Below are 17,062 nucleotides of genomic sequence, written 5' to 3'. Positions count from 1 at the left end.
TCTTTTCTTTTGTCTGGATCCCTAACCCACAGTGACTCCACCCACTTTGTCTTGCCTGAAAATGATTAATTCTTTACACCAATGGGATTATTTGACTCCATGCATCACTCAGCTGTATCTGCAGAAACATGAAACCCTGAGAGGGTATCAAAGTGAGAACTACAGTTTTCCTGAGTTTTGTAACAGTATACGACAATAGGTTCTAGTCGTTTGTCCCAATTACAGCGAGACAGCTGAATTTGCAGCTAGCTAGTTAATGACATAATTGGTAGTATTTGGTAGGAGAGGAGACATGGGAAACTATTTTGGGGCAGAAGATCATTGTGAAAGGCTGATATATGTACTTCAATTTCAAACAGGCCTTACTGGTGTCGTCTTCTCACAGGGGACGTTGTTGACACTTGTACTTGCTTCCAAAACTAGAATTAATGTGCTCATCCCTAAATAATGTACTGTTGTAATATTTATATGGATGAATAGGGCCAAAATCCCTCTGTCATTTAGCAAAATGAGTCATATTTCATGCTTTTGGGGTCATCTGTCACTATATTTCACAGCTGTGACATTTTGACCAGAAAAAAAATTAAGTGGGTGGGTAGCGGGGAAATGTTTACAATGCTTTTGCAAAATAAACTTGTAGTATGCAAGTGACCTAAAATCAGTAGGACAATATTTGAATGACTTCTGCTGTCCAATCTCAATATCCAGTAATGGAGATAGTAGCAGTATTGACAGGTTTCAGAGTAGCAGCCGTGTTAGTCTGTATTCGCAAAAAGAAAAGGAGTACTTGTGGCACCTTAGAGACTAACCAATTTATTTGAGCATAAGCTTTCGTGAGCTACAGCCTCTAAGGTGCCACAAGTACTCCTTTTCTTTTTAAAGTATTGAAAGATTTGAATGAGCAAGAGCTGGAAAACTGAGAGACAAAATTTAACAACAAATTGCCTCAATCGAAGTAATACCTAAGTGGATTTTTTCTAAAAAACTAATAACAGTCGACAGATCTGGAATGTGCACTCCATGAAAATATTTTTCCGCTATGGCTTTTCCAAAAAAACAGAAGTTCAAAACTTAACTAATACATGTTATAAAAGAACAAATTTACCATAACACTTAAAGACATGAGTCAGTGTGTTTGGCTTTTGGAAGGGGTGTTTATGTTACTTGTCAAGAGAAGATTTGAAGCAAAGAAATTTATTTGTTTTTATATCATTTTCAGTAAAGAAGTTATCAATACTGTATTTGACTGAATCAAAGTTATACTGTGTTATGGCCCTTTCCACCTGAAGATCTCAAAGCACTTGATAAATATTAATTAATTAAAATTCACAACACTCCTACATGATAAGCAAAGTATAAACATCCTCATTTTACAGATGGGGACACTGAGTCATAAAAAGTTAAGTGATTTGACCCAAGTTTACCAGCAAGTCAGCAGCAAGTCTGGGAGTAGAATCCAGGGGTCCTGACTCCCATATTTTCACTCTACTAAAGAATAGTCACTTTCGTTAGAGAGTTGCACAAGCAAAACAAATAGTATTCAAGCAAAAAATAACGTGGAGAAGGTTCTAACATTATATAGCTGGAACTAAATTTAATCTGTGTAACAATGAATGTGATTTATGTTCTAGACTTTGTGGTCTTTTTAGTGGTGGAATTTACAGAGTACAATGGCCACTTGACCAACACTTCACCTAATGAAACCATGGGGTAAAATCTGACTTTTTGGTCAGAGTGGCAGGTGTTTGTTTGTCTCACCCTTTTCCCTAATGACATTTGGTTGGAATCTGATTCCACCACATACTTTGACACAAATCTGCACTGTTATAGATTTTCACATGTACCACCTACTGAACTGCTAAAATTCAGATGCATGCAATAAAATTTATTGTACCACCTACTGCATTGCTAACACCATTTTCTGCAGCCCCTGACTTCTCCCCACAGATCTCTCATCCAAGTATTAAATTTAGCTCAGCCCTCCTGGTACAGAATCTTAAATGTTGTATAAGAAGAAACCACAGGACCAAGGGCAGGGCTAAAACTGACTCTTCTCACACAAACTATGCATATAGATATGACTAATACACTAGAGTCCTGTTAATGGGTCTGGACCTTGGCAGAAAAATGGTTGCTAATTAAGGGCCAGATAACACCTGTCTCTCTGCCAGTGTGCAAGTGGGGGTGGGGAAGAGTTCAAGGAATTTTGTCCCCTTAACCCACGTTCAGGCATAATCTTGATCTTTGTGCTCCCTGATTGGGGATCTCTAGCAATGCTGGCAGTGGGGTAAGGGCAGGTCCTGCCCCATTTCAATACCAGCCATTGTAACAGATCTCATGCAGGGGGAACACATGCTGCTCTGGTCCATGCCCCCATCTTACAATCTCTTGCAAGCAACAGAGAAAGATATACTTATTAGGGAAGTCAGGAAACTCTGATTTGTAACCTTGATGGTAGATAGAACAGGAGGGACTGTGGGCCCAAGAAAGCCAAGTATTTTAGGCATCGGGTAGACGCCATTGCCAGACACAGGATACCAGACAAAATGTGCCATTTGTCTGTTCTTGAATGGAATTTCCTATGTTCCTAATACCAAGCAAACTCTATTTATTTCTAATAGAGCAGCTTCTGGTTTTGTATACAGAACATTCTTTTTCTCTCTTTGTAATTCTCATAGCTAAGTTTAAACATTTTAAAGTAATTTATTTAGCAATATGAAGTTAATGAGACGCACAGGTCAGCAGTTTGCTTTGTCATTTAAATAAGGGGTGAATCGCTCAAGGCCTGGAAATTTGGTTCTGTTCAAGGTAAATTTAGAGGTTTCGCTGACGCTTAGCTAAACTAACATGCACCTCCATGGGTTAGAAACTAAGCTAAGGTTCTCACAAGATCAAGGCCAGGATTTTCAAAAGTGACTAGTGATTTGATATACCTTAAAGGAGCCTGATCTTCAACCAGTGCTGAGCACCCTCATTCTGAAAATTGAGTACCTTTAAGGTATCTCAAGTTTGGCAGTTTCACCTCTCTGCCTCAGTTGCTCCATCAGTAAAAGGGATGAGGTAGTAATATTTACCTACACTACCCCCCAGGAGTCCAGCTTCTGATTTCAATTACTTTGGTGTAACAGAGTTCGGAATCTGACCCAAAGTGTAATTAGTTAATGCTTAAATGCTGACAGCTATCGTGATCCTACGTGTACTATAACTTGTGTATTGTCTGTAGGGCAGAGAACAAACTCTCACGCTCATTGCTAGACATAGTCCGGACACTTATTAGCAAAATAGATCTCTTTTTTTTTTCAGTTGAGAGTTTTTTCCAATACCACTAAATAAACTTAGCTGTGTTTAGCTGTGACTGGACAAGACACAGCTGAACATGTTGGCTTATATAGAGTGAGCTCAGCCCCCAACAATAGTTTAGTCAGAGTTGTTTTATGAATTTATTTCTTTGTAAGCATTTTTGATCAACAGTTGTTATATGACATTTTAGCTGGTCTACATTCTAAAAAGTTTATTAGTAATGGAACATCTCATTTTTTGTATTACCAAACTGTATTAGATCATCAACTTTTGAGATGGTCTGGATGCTGGAGGAGAGGTTGAGGCAGATACTGCTGGCTGCAAGCTTAATCTCCTGGACAGAACCCTATGATAGTCCACACAGTAGACTCTAGGCAAGAGAGACTGGAACAACATGTGCCAGTTTGGATAGTATAGCTTAGAGAAGGAATCCTGAGGCTCTGTGGTGATTTGAAATCTGAGTCCATGGTTTGCACGTGGCCCATGACTTTATAGAGGCTAAAAAATAAACCCTGAGTGCTCTTCTCCCTCACACAGACAAACACACATGCACACTTTGGAGTATTCAAAAGCCAGATGCAGATCCACATGTGTCGGTTAGGGCAACCTCTAACATCGCTCAGCTGTGCAGCCGACAGAAACTCCTGTGAGGAGACTGCTGCTCCTGCACAGCCATAGCCTAGACAAGAACAGTGTATGCGTCTTCCTAAGTATTCAGCACAACTGCACCTAAGTGGTTGCTCATGTTCAGAAATGAAGGAAATAGTCAATGAAAACCGTGATCTTTACCGACACGACCACCGTTTAACCATTATACTAGCCAGTGTCATCTTACCTAAGGGTGTCTGGAAATCTGAGGCTGATAGAGACCGTACAATATGTAGTATGGTCCCAGAAAGGAATAGCCGCACCTGGAAACAACATAACGCTAATTGGCAGATGCTGGCATCATTCTTAGCTGTAGTCCTTTCTCAAGGAGGTACCACAATGAGGCTGTCTGGTTTACCCACAGGTAGCCGGACATTTTTCTTGGCAGGCATCGGTATCACCAGTTATTTGGCATTGTGATTCTTGCCCACATTTAGCCTTTCCTGTTTTTGCTGATGAAAAAGGACAGGCTTGTGGCTAAGGCACTGGACTGGGGATTAGGTGAGGTGGATTCTGTTCTGAGGTCTGATAGGCTTCTCTGCATCTTTGACCAAGTCACTTATGCCAGACTTTTCAAAACTGCGCAGGCACCCATAAATGGATGGGGTCAGAGTTTCAAAAGAGCAAAGCTTCCATTTAGGCAAGCTTGAAGAAGCTCTTTGGAAAATCTGGCCACAAGTGTCACAGTGGGAGCTGCTGGGGTGCTGAGCACCTGTGTAAAAATGGCTCTTATTGAGAGGCCTATTGTGGGAATTGAGTTCTTCTGTTTGCCCCAGTTGCAGGTGCTGAGCGCTTGAAAATCCGTCTGTGAGCTGTTTTGAAAATCTGGTCCCGCATCTCACTCTGCCTCAGTTTCTGGTAAAATGGGGGTAATACTATTTCCCAGAGTGCTTGTGAGGATAAGTTCATTGATCTACTGTATGTAAGATGCTCAGATGCTTCTTCAGCAAGGGGAGGGAGTTGCACTTTTTAGTATAATACCTTTCCAGACATACCAATCATCTGTGTTAGCAGAAGTGTGTTCAAGGGACTGCAGCAGGATACTGGGAGTCAGGGCTAGCTTTATGTGAAATTCACACTTCTGCTGTTTTGCAGATTTTTCATCTATTATTATTATTTGTCTTGTAGAAGCACGTAGGGGCCTCACTGGTGGACCAGGGCCACAATGTGCTAGGCGCTATACAAATACACAACAAAAAGACAATGCCTGCCCCAAAGCACTCATAATCTAAGTTTAAGACAAGAGACAAGTGAACATGACAAACAGATGGGGGAGCACAGGGTAAATGGTTAAATACCATCCTACTTGCCATTTTCTTTCACTTGATTTTACAAGCCCACCTTTAAGATTTGCTTTATTCAGCATTTCTATCAAAAATTGGCTATTTTCATATCAGATGCGCAAAAATTGTAATTCCTCACTTTTTTTTTCATTTTTAACTCAAAGACCATCTTGGCTTAGGAAATGAGCCATTTTTCATTCACTAGAGGCTTGGTATATCCCCAAACTGGGAGATCTGGAAGATTCTGTGTTTCTTGTAGCATATGCTATCAACAGGGGCATCTGCTGGTTGGTCTTCCAACTCCCCACACCTCTTCTTCTCCTGGAAGCATGGGTCTCACATGAGTCATGGTACCATTACCTTCCTTCCTACAGATGGGTCACACCTCACGTTTCTATTCTCTTCCCTCTGGCACTATCAGAACAGTCCGAGATAACGCTACACAGAATTTTCTCATAGGTCTGCTGAAGGATATCATGCGTAATGGCTGTCTTCTGGCTACATCTGCAAAACACAAGATGCCTCAAATGCGCAGTGTTTTCAGGGAAGGGAGAATGACAATTTTAGGACCACTGCTCTTTTTGGCCCCTTTGCTGTCCATTGGGATTAGAGGCGGGTTTGGATAATAACCATTTATCATTCAAGTGGAGGAATGCTGCAAATATTTTACAGTGCATAGCAATACCACAAAGCAATTTAGGACAGGAAGTGAAAAACCAAAATGTTGTGTCCAATGTAAATTACATGTGGTTTCTACGGAAGCAAAATAAATACCCACATTGGAATTTGGCCATGATGATGACAATAAGTCCTCTAGTCTTGTGAAAAGTACCATAAGGTCAATAGAAGACAACGGTTGAAAACTGTAGTTTCACATGTCAGACAGCAGGTGGCACTTCCAGCAGCCCATCTCCCCTAGTGCCATGCTGGGACATTCATTGCTTCAGGCTCACTCCAAGATAAAAGCACCACCTAGTGTATTGCTAAAACCACTTCCTGTGGCACCCGAGTTTTCCCTACAGATTTCTCATTCAAGTCTTGAATTCAGCCCAGCCCTCCATAATGTAGAAACTTAAATGCTGTGCAAGAAGAATTACACAGCAAGTCTTGTGTTACTGTAGAAGCTGAGAGTTACGAACACCAGTTATGAATTGACTGGTCAACCACACGCCTCCTTTGGAATCAGAAGTACGTAATCAGGCAGCAGCAGAGACCAAAACAACAAAAAGCGGGAAAAAGGAAAAAAGAAAGAAGAACAGATACAGTACAGTAGTGTGTTAAACTACTAAAAAAAAAGGGAAAGTTAAAAAAATATTTGAAAAGGTAAGGAAACTTTCTGTGCTTGTTTCATTTAAATTAAGATGGTTAAAAGCAGCATTTTTCTTCTGCATGGTAAAGTTTCAAAGTTTCAGTCATTGTTCAGCTATAAACTTTTGAAAGAACAACCATAACATTTTGCTCAGAGTTAAGAAAACCCTCCATTTCCGAGGTGTTTGTAACTGAGGTTCTGCTGTACTTCTACCAGTGTCAGGATAAAAACAGCAGAAGAGCACAGCAGTATTGTGACAAGCGTTCCTGTGTTTTAAAATATCTAGTGAAATAAAACCGTGCTATTGTAACAGTTTTGAGAGTCAAGTTTACTACAGTATAAGCAACATTGTACAAGAGTGTTTTATAGAGTGAGGAGTGATTTTAAACAACTCAGCGAGACAAAAAGTTTCTTATTACAATGATTGTTATCTTATGTGGTGGAGCAAGGGAAGGAGGAAAGGATGGGATGGTGCTTCTTGGATCTGAGCTTACAGGGTGCTGAGTGCCTCTGCGGAAATGCTAAGTAACTTCACGCCCCGTTAGCTACAGTGGGAATTTAAGGACTGCAGTATCCACGAGCTCAGCACTTTGAAGAATCAGGTCTTTTGTCTATGAATTTTCACTGAGTTACAAGAACATCTGTCAAAATACACCTAATGGATTTTTATATATACGTGTGTGTATGTGTGTTTCCTCATTTTCACATAACAAACAATGTGTAGCAAGAATAAAGGCACAACAGCTGGGAGAATATCTCCAACTGTCCACAAATATATGCTCCCATAAATAATTCTATTTTTTTTGCCTGTGTTTTGTGTTGACTTTCAGTGAATATTCTAGATTAGTGTTAGGAATGGTGTTGGAAACAACATTTCAAGTGAATATTAGAGGATGCTCATTGCAAGTGAATTCTGAACTCCTTAAGGGGAGTATTTATTTCTGAAATCTGATTCAAAGAATTATCTTTATCCAATTGGGAAACAGAGAGCATAGAAGCTATATGCCCTATCAAAATTAACCAACACTTTGTATTTCAGGGGCTAAGTATTTGCAACTGGCTGCTCATGAACAATCTACAGTCAACGATCAAAGTGCATTGGGTCTTTAAAAAACAAAACCTTAAAAATGATTTGGTAGTTTCACAGTGGCAAAAAAACAGAAATTTTAGGTCTTCAAATGATTGTTTCCCTGTGCCCAAAAATCAGCCTTGCTTTTCAAGATGCAGTTTTACTACAAGAAATGATGCATGGATATTATTTCCAATTTCATATGACTATGGACTTTGGCTAGTGAACATGGGCAGCAACTAATTTTCGTATGCAAACTTACGGCACAATAAAAAGATGTTTGGGTCAGTGATGGCTTAAGCATGTAGGCCTAGATCCTCAAGGGTAGTTAGTTACTCAACTTCCATTGAAATCAATGGAAGTTAGGAGCCTAAATCTCTTTAAGGATCTGGGCCTCACTGACACAATAAAGCATGTCATTTCTGAGAGAGCAAATAACGGTCTATAGGCATCTCTCTGGTTGGGCACTGGGAATTCTCAGGCAATGGCAACTGTGAAAGACAGCATAGCATAGCTCAAATAGAGCCATGGTATGTGGAACTGGGGAGAATTGTAGGAGTCTCCATGACAGGCACAGAACTGCCTTTGGCTGCAGGAGGAACCTTTGGGGCGATAGATTAGGTTCCTTCCCTTCCTATAGGTATTTCCCAAGGAAGAAGTGATCTGGACCATGGCAACTGGAGGAGGAAAGGACCTCCAGCTCTCACTCCATCTTGGACATCTTCCTGCCAGTTCAGGGTCCTTCACTGGAGAAAATACTGTAGTGCTATTCATCAGCAAGGCCTTGACATGAACCCTTATGGTCACGGTCTCGCCCATTCACACGGGGACTGCTAAAAAGTGCACAAGTACAGTAGTGACTATGATCCTGCAGGCAGGTAGTGATATTTGAAGTATACAATCGTCGAGTGTTTACAAGTCATCTACAGCTACACACTGGAAATTGTTCCCTGGGCAATTGTTTTGGTTTCGAAATAGGTTAAAGTGATCCCTGGGAATGATCACAGAAGATAGGGATAGGTTCTGTCTCCCATTTTCAGAGGAAAAGCTAGATTTGGTTGACCTCCCCTGCTCTTCCCCTCTCCCCCTTCCAAACACCTTTGAGCAGGGCTGGCAGGAGTCTCTCCATTCATTGGAGTGCTCCATGCAATTTGTGGGCTCTTATTCTATTCTTTTGGGTTGACCAGAATGTGGCTTTGGCCTACTCAGTGCTCCTCCCTACCTGACCAGCAACCACAGAGGCAGTTTATTACTAACAGAAATCTAAGAATCAGTTTTGGCCAGAGCTGCCTTGGAAAGTTCACTTACTAACATTGCTTTGGTTTTATTTCAAAAATGTCTTGACAAGCCCTGACATTTTTGGAACCGTTAAAGCACAAAAAGATTTATTCCTAAAGGCCTAAAGTGTCATTTTTTTCCCCCAGCAAACAACGTGATGTGCTACTATGGTAATTTCTAGCCACTGGTTGAAAGGGAATGAGCTCAGAGTGCTGTTTTTTATTTTTTAAAATGTATTTTATGTGGATTTTAGTGCTGGTGGGAGGTACTGAATTAACTGCTCTGTAGATTTAAGTTTTCCCTTCATCCACAAAACAGGTAAAGTAAGGACACTGCAATGTAAGCTTCCCCCATTAGACTGCTTCTGTTCCTCAACCCTGATGCAGAGTGACCACCTTGTAATTCCTCTGCTGAGGCTGCCAAAAAGGACCGCATTTGTTGGTTTTATTATAGTGACCTGTGTCTGCTGAGAGATGGACTAGGATCACTGATTTCACTGTCCATAGAAATGCTGAGCAATTGAACAGTTTTGAGGGTTCGGGGGAATTAAGCCAAATTTGGAGTAAAATTCTACTCTCCAGGCCAGGAAAGAGATCAGCTCTGATATCCTGTGCTGACTGGAATTCCATGCAAGGTGGGGAGAACAGAACAGCAGAGCAGCGATCATTTGTGTGGCTATGAGAACTGAATTTTTACCTAGCTTTCTTCAGTCAGATTTGATGGTCTACAATTTGAGTAGCCATGGGACCTTACCATTTTCAATTCTCTTCTTTTAAAAATTACATTGAATAATTCTGAGGCAATATCAGTACCTTTATTGGAGAGGTTGTAATATCTTTTTGTTACTTCAGTTCATTACAAAAGGGGTCTTGTTGGGCTCTTGATTGAGTTTTGGATGTGTGGGTAGCAGCAGTGGCCAAAAATGCTTTTCTCCAAGTTCTCTTAACTTGAAGGTCAAGTGCAGACCATACCACAGTTATCTGTGCCTTCCTCACCTCCAGAGAAGATTGCTGCTGTCGTGTAGAATGAGGCTCCCCGCTCACTTAGCAGGGAGTGGACAGTACAGATGTTTATTTCTGGCTTCTACTCATTGTGTTAGTTTTGACTTATAGTGCCCTTTGTGAATTGGGTCCTGTGTACCCTAAATGCCACCTCTCTCTCCATGATATCCTTGGCAGTTGAGATCAACTGAGATGCTTGATCTGAGAGTCCCTAGATTTGTTCATCTGGGGCATGGTGACTAGATTTTTCTCAGCAAAAACCTCTTGACTGTGGAACTTGCTTTCCCACCCCCACCCATCCAGCTTGGTCTGAAATAGCCGAAATGTATTGAGCTTCTCAACAGGCAGCATAAGCTGTTTACACAGGACTTTCCTTAGGTGGTCAGGGAAGATGAGCTTGGGTTGGGATGCTCTCCCCCAGTGTCATCTGTTTAATGATCTGTAAATATGGACTTTTTATAGCAATTTTAAAACGTTACACTTTGGGGTGGCCTAGAATGTTAGTGACTGACAATACTTTAAGAAACCTTTTGAAAAATCAGTGTGTAATCGCTACATACACTGTCCTCTTGGAGAAGAGGTACAAGGTGTGGTTTTAGTATATTATGCATGATGGAGGGATGCAGTAACTGAACAGTCTGGTAAATCACTGGGCTGGCAAGATGTGAGATGCTTGACAGAATGTTTCTAACCTCCTTGGAATTCAGTATTATTTTTGAGTGCCCTTCTGCTGAACTCGGTGTAGGTGTGGATGAGACCCTGTAATGAATGATGTCCACATACATGCACAGACACCACAGTCATCCGCTTATTGCATACATGCAGCACTGGGAATAGGATTTACGACCTTTTGCCTCGACAAACACAGCTGCTCCACAAACTGTAGGCTCTGCAGCCAGCAGAGGGAACTGATAAACACTCAAACAGGTCTGATTTCCCTCCCCCACCCCATTCCCAACACCCTGCCATCTAGAAGAGGGCACTGGTTCACACTTACTTTCAAGAAGAGATGCTTACATCTAACCCCTCAGCAGCTTACCCTTACGTGCCAGATGCACTGAATTTTATTTAGCTGGCTTCTGCCATGAAATATAAACTTTTGCACCAGATCTTAGTACATTAAAAGATGCCCATTTGCGAAATGGTGATACAATCCGATCATACAGTTGACAGATTAAATTCATTATACACCAAAGTAATATGAGAAAGCATTGCTACGTTTCAGTAATATATGAATAAAGACCAAGCAGAATTATTTATTGGTGTGTAGTGTATCCATGACTGCAGAGATCAGGCCTAGCTATTATATAGCTCAAACACATGGGGCTCCTGGGATAGAATTCTGTCAGTCAGGTGCATATGTGTAGTCCTGTACAACTTAACAGTGGCTCTCCAAGCTACTTTACCCTTTTCAGGAGTCTGATTTGTCTTGTGTACCCCCAAGTTTCACCTCACTTAAAAACTACTTGCTAACAAAATCTGACATAAAAATACAGAAGTGTCACAGCACACTGTTACTGAGAAATTGCTTATGTTCTTATTTTTACCATATAATTATAAAATAAATCAAGTGGAACATAAATATTGTATTTACATTTCAGTGTATAGCAGATAGAGCAGAATAAACAATTCATTGTCTGTATGAAATTTTAGTTTGTGCTGACTTTGCTAGTGCTTTTCATATAGCTTATTGTAAAACTAGGCAAATATCTAGATAAACTGGTATACCCCTGGAAGACCTCTGCCTATCCCCCCGAGTATATGTACCCCTGGTGGAGAACCACTGACTTAAGCAAAAGAAGAATTCCCTTGGCTGCTGCCAGTAGTAGATCCCTTATCCTCTTTGAGGACATGCCACAAGAGGGCAACATCATTCACTCACATAATCCCAGTATATCACAGCAGGAAAATTAGGAAGCATTCAATATAGTTATTTATTATTTTAAATCTCCTTAATTTTAATAAAAAATGGAACAAGCAGCCAATGTTCCACTGTCCTTTCTTGTTGCCTCGCATAGCCCTTCCTAATAATCTGATGACCAAATGTTATTCTTAGAAGTGCAACATTTGTGAGAATAGAAAATTATCTCCCAGAAGGGCAAAGAATCCAGGAACACAGAGTCGCTTTTATGTCAAGAAACTGAGTAGTAATAGCAAAACGTGTGGATGTTAAAGTTCAGGGTAAAATTCAGCCCTTTGCTGGCTGAGATGTGTAAAATGAAGTGATGGTAGAGGGGTGAAAAATTCCTGAGCTGCTCTGTCTGTATACTGCAGAGTAGATAGGGTGCCTGGGTGCTACTTACTCCTGCTGCAGAAGTGAATAGCTTGCTCTCTCTGCAGTGTCTGCAGCTAGACAGTGGCAAAGTAGCCTGGTCATTTCCCCCAAACTGAACAGAATACCCTCCTCTCCCCCGGAGCTGTAGAATACGGATGGACAAGTTAACCTTTCCCCCTCGCACTCAAGGGTGTTTTTCTAAGTTGATCAATAGAACTAACAAACCTGTGCCTTAACCCAGATCCATAAATGCAGTAATAATATAGACCACGGAAACACCCACATGATTCTCAGGGTACAAATCCGAGAGGTACAGGCTAGTTCTCCACAGTCAGCACTCAAGTCCCTCGGTCAATTTCATTATAATCTCTATAAACCCTTTTGTTTCAAACCGATTCGCAGCTCTTTGATTCCTTTGCAGACTCTACATTTATACCTGTATCTTAGCTTATACTGCGGTACTTCAAGGTGCATTACAAACTGCTACCTTCCTTCACCAGGTCATTTGCACCAGATGCTTGGTCTTGGTTCTTCCTATTCTAATAAATAGCATTTCTTATTAGTGTTACTGATCTTTTAATTGTCTGTCTCACACGCTCAGAGTTCTGTCCCAGTGCTCCATGTCCACAGTGAAAACTTTTGTTTTAAAAAAAGAGGAGACAGTATCCCCAAAGGCTACTATGACAATTATTTCTTAGACCAAACATCAGCATATGATAGACATCCAACAAATGGGGACAGGCAGCACTAGCTCACTTCAGTTTCCTCCCAAATAAATATTTCTCCACAGAACTATGGACTGTCGCATATGCCAACAGCCAACCAGAGTCTGATGCTCTCATTTGTCTCCTCATATTTTATCCACCATTTTGGACACAGATATGGGAGCCATAGTTCTTTCCCACATGCTGTTTTTCAGGGAGCTGAGGGTCAGGGAAAGAGTATTTCAAGTTTACACACTGCACATGAGGAGGAGGCTCAAAATTCATGAGACATTGATTCTCCCCTCCACCTTTCTTTTAGGACAGTGCAGTTGTAGAAATTCAATGTTAAAATTGTGTGCTCCCATAAACGGGCTTTGGGAATCCAGACTTTAGGGGAAAGGGCAAAGGGGGAAAGAATTTTTTTGGTATTATCATGTCAGTTACAGAGATGTCACCAGGGAGAGAGTGTAAAAAGAATGGGTGCTTTGGAATTGCATTGCACAATAGCAAGGAGCACCGCCAAAGACTATAAACGGGCAGAGGATAGAAATTTGCTCCCATATTTCTCACCCCAGTGCCAATCTCTCCCAAAAAATATTAATCTAATTACCATGCTATCGTGCAAACTCATAACAAATAACATGATGCATGTAATACTCAGCATATAAATAATTTTGCATAAACACCTCCCACTTTCTATATGAACTTAATTTTTAAGGTTTATCATTACTTAGTTGTCAAGTACCAACTGTAGTATGTGTGTATCACACACAATTTCTTGGCTATTGATTGTAGATAGAGGGACCTGTGTTTGCGCATTTTGCCTGAGGTGGCTCAGGCCTAAGGAACCAAAGCGGGGGATGCACAGTGGATAAGAAAAGATGATTTTCTGGTTAAAGCACTAGACTGGGGCCCTGAAGAACTGGGTTCAAGTCCCTCTTCTGCCACAGATTTCCTGCATGATCATGAGCAAGTCACTTAGTCTCTCTGTGCCTCCATTCCCTACTTGTAAAAAGGAAGGGGATCAATACTTCCCTATCTTACACAGGTGTTGTGAGGATAAATTCATGAATGTTTATGAAGCTCTCTGATACCGCAGTGATGGTGATTAGTATCTACAGAGTAAGTATATGGTTTAGCCTGTGTAACTAGGTGTCTGGTACAAAGCCCCTTGACATCAGTGGGAGTTTTCCCATTGATTTCAATGGACTTCAGATCAGTCCCTCAATGAATAGTATTAAAATATAGGTGCAGCCACTACAGGGAAAGACTGGACATGTCCACCCCAACATTTTTCTATCTTCATTATGTCCCTTCAATGTGGCTTTAAGATTAATGCATTCTCTCAACTCGGGGGGGGTTATACCATGGTCATTGCACTCCTATCTGAGCACCTGTTTTCACTGCCACTTCCATTTTTTTTTAATGTATCTGCACTACTGTTTTTAAAAGACTGGGTGCAGTGCTTAATTTGTGCCAGGGCTTGCCACGGTGGAGCCCCAGCGCTTCTAGGCTTGGCAGTCGATAGCCCTAGCACCTTGGGGCTTGCTGCATCGGATCTGAATATAAAAAACTTGAGCCACAGCACCTCTTTCATTACAAATTAAGCACTGACTGGGTGCATCTATGGGTGTGCTTTTGGTGTTCAAACTGAACCGTATTATTTGCTCTCAGAGCAGAAATTGGTCTTTCTAAAAATCAGTTTTCATTTCAGTACCAGGAAAAATGAGGGCTGTGTTACAAACCTTGACAGCGCATGTCTAGAAGGGTAACTTCTCTTGGATCCCTGCTGCATTCAACTTTCCTTAGTCCAATGCTATGAAATGATGCTCAGCTGAATTAACTGCCCATTTTAAAGGATAAATTGCCCTCAGGAGATTCTAGTTCAGTTTAAATAGACACACAGTTTTTATGATATGTTCTAGGATGTATTTTCGTATGCAAAAATAACACATTTCACCGCAATCTCTACTAAAAGGTACTTCAGTGCATGCAAATGTCCTGTGCCAAATGTATTTTGTGCTGTGTTTCTTCCTGGGAATTGCTCTAACAGGTAAGGCAACACAGTTCATGAGAACCGAGACTTCGTGGTAGGATTTTATTTTAAGCTAAATTCTACAAACAATACATTCTTAACATTCTATTTCCTATGGTCTTCCGTACAAAAATACCAGATGTAAAGTAGGAAATAAGAATTTGCAACACAGTGTTAGAATGTCAGTTAGGCTTTCTTTGTAAGTCTCGTGGAGGAAGTTTAGGTGGATTAATTGTTTTTCAAAAAGAACAGGTTTTACTCCAACTTAAGCATGCTGTGGAATGTACTGTATTTGGTTCTTAGTAGCAACCTCAGGGTTTTTTGATTTTTTTTAAACACTTATGTAACCTTTCAAGGAAGCAGTTGAAGATGTTTGGGTTTTTTTTATACTCATTTAAAAGATAAAATAGATAATGCGTAAGATGTAGGACAGATCTCCTAGATCCACTACACAGAAAACAGTAGCATGAACAGTTATGCTGAGGTTATAAAACCCTGTCGTAGCTACTGTATTTGTAGCTATTGTGCAGAGGTGGTTATTTATAAAAAGACATTTTGTCTTAAAAAAAAAAAAAGTCTCAGGAAAGAAAGCAAAGCATTACTTGAAAAGGAGCTCTTTGGCTACAATGAAGAAAATACCAGCATTTAACTGCAGAAATGTACTGCCTACAGAGTATGTGCATAGTAGGTACAATCAACATCTACTGTTCATATAATATTAATTCCTGATCTCTCTCATTGCTGAATACTATGGAGGCACTCTAGGATTAGGATTTGTATGATGGAATTTATTTAAACAGATGACCGTGTGTTAAAAATACCCTGACTCACAACTTGAGAAACTGGTACAGATCATTTAGATTCATCTCTGGGAGGTTGGACAGATGAACAGAGAGCAAAGTAAAAACATTTTTAAAAAACATTTTTAGCTTTAATATGTTTAGCTTCTTAACTATCTCATTTAGGCTAAAATATTTGATCTCTTTAGTATTCTCTTCTTATAACATTTGAAATATATATATAAAAAAGATATATTAAGACAACTTTATATGTCATATAGAAACATAGTTCAAACAGCTATAGATATAATGAAATTCATCAACACAGTGCTTTTATACATAATGTCCTGTTGCAAGAGGTGGAATTTTGCTCTAGAAATATGTTCTTAAATCATGTTTAGTACCAGATGGTGAATTTCCTTCCCCCCTTTCTAACATCCACCTGATTATTGTTCCTCTGTGAAGGCAGTAGTTCAAATATGTTTCTTTCCAAAGCAGTAAAACCTGGATCAGAAGATTTGCTGAAGCTGTCTTGTACATTTCAAAAACATCCCCAAATGACCAGCAGGCCTTTTGAGTGTACTGTATATTTTAATGGAAAATGTTAGGCAGCTTTAAAGTGCACTTTTGTTGACAATTTTGACTGGGCTACCCTCACTGAGATGGAAAATATTAACAGGATAAAAATTGTTTAAAATTTGACTGGCTATAGTACTGAACTTTTCTAAATCAATCAGAACAGAAAAGAAAAGCTTTTCCCAGTCACATATGTTAGTCTTTCTCAGCAAGAAATGTTTTCATTTCATTGCTAAAACAACAGTAAGTTACTAACCTAAATGTCAGATGGCTTGACATCTGAAAAAAGCTCCACCAACACCACGTAGCAAGACAGTGGTTCAGCTGACACTAAGACTTCCTCAAAACTAGCCTGGTAGAATAGAAGCCTGAAGTAACAATACCCTTACCTTGAGTGCACAAGTTCCAAGGAGAGGAGATGACTGGGTCACAACAGTGGAGGACTGTGAAAGTGCTCTGATCAGCTGCTGGTAGCATGCACTTGGCTTTTATGTGCAGGTGGGAGGAGCTACTCCTGACAGTAGGTGGGCAGTGAAGAAAGCAGGCAGGCAGAACTCAAAAGGCACTGTATAGTAGATTCTGTTCTTCAGGGAGTGAGAGGGAGGGGTGAAAGAGAGAAGGAGAGAGAGAGAGCGTTTGAATGGCATCACAGAGGAAGAAAAGCCTGATTTATTTGTTTTTATTACTCATGATTATAGCATTTATATTATTCCTCTCTAACTGGTACATTGTTCCAGTATATCATATATGAAGGTCCCACTTCACTTACTTTTAAGGACTTTTATATCAATAGTATAATAATCCA

General features: G+C 40.3%; 1 protein-coding gene across 1 annotated transcript in view; it reads right to left on the bottom strand.

Annotated features, from left to right (window-relative positions):
• COL8A1 (collagen type VIII alpha 1 chain) overlaps positions 1-16,736 on the bottom strand; it is a 115,565-nt gene extending 98,829 nt beyond the window's left edge. Inside the window, exon 1 of the mRNA XM_074973509.1 lies at positions 16,647-16,736. The gene's annotated coding sequence lies outside the window, so the exon portion shown is untranslated. The remainder of the gene's footprint in view (positions 1-16,646) is intronic.
• Between the last annotated feature and the right edge of the window lie 326 nt (positions 16,737-17,062).

The sequence above is a fragment of the Natator depressus genome, chromosome 1 (assembly GCF_965152275.1).
Source record: "Natator depressus isolate rNatDep1 chromosome 1, rNatDep2.hap1, whole genome shotgun sequence".
NCBI classification, from domain to species: Eukaryota; Metazoa; Chordata; order Testudines; family Cheloniidae; genus Natator; species Natator depressus.
Note: the sequence above shows the minus strand (reverse complement) of the source record. Positions and strands in the feature narration are given on the sequence as shown.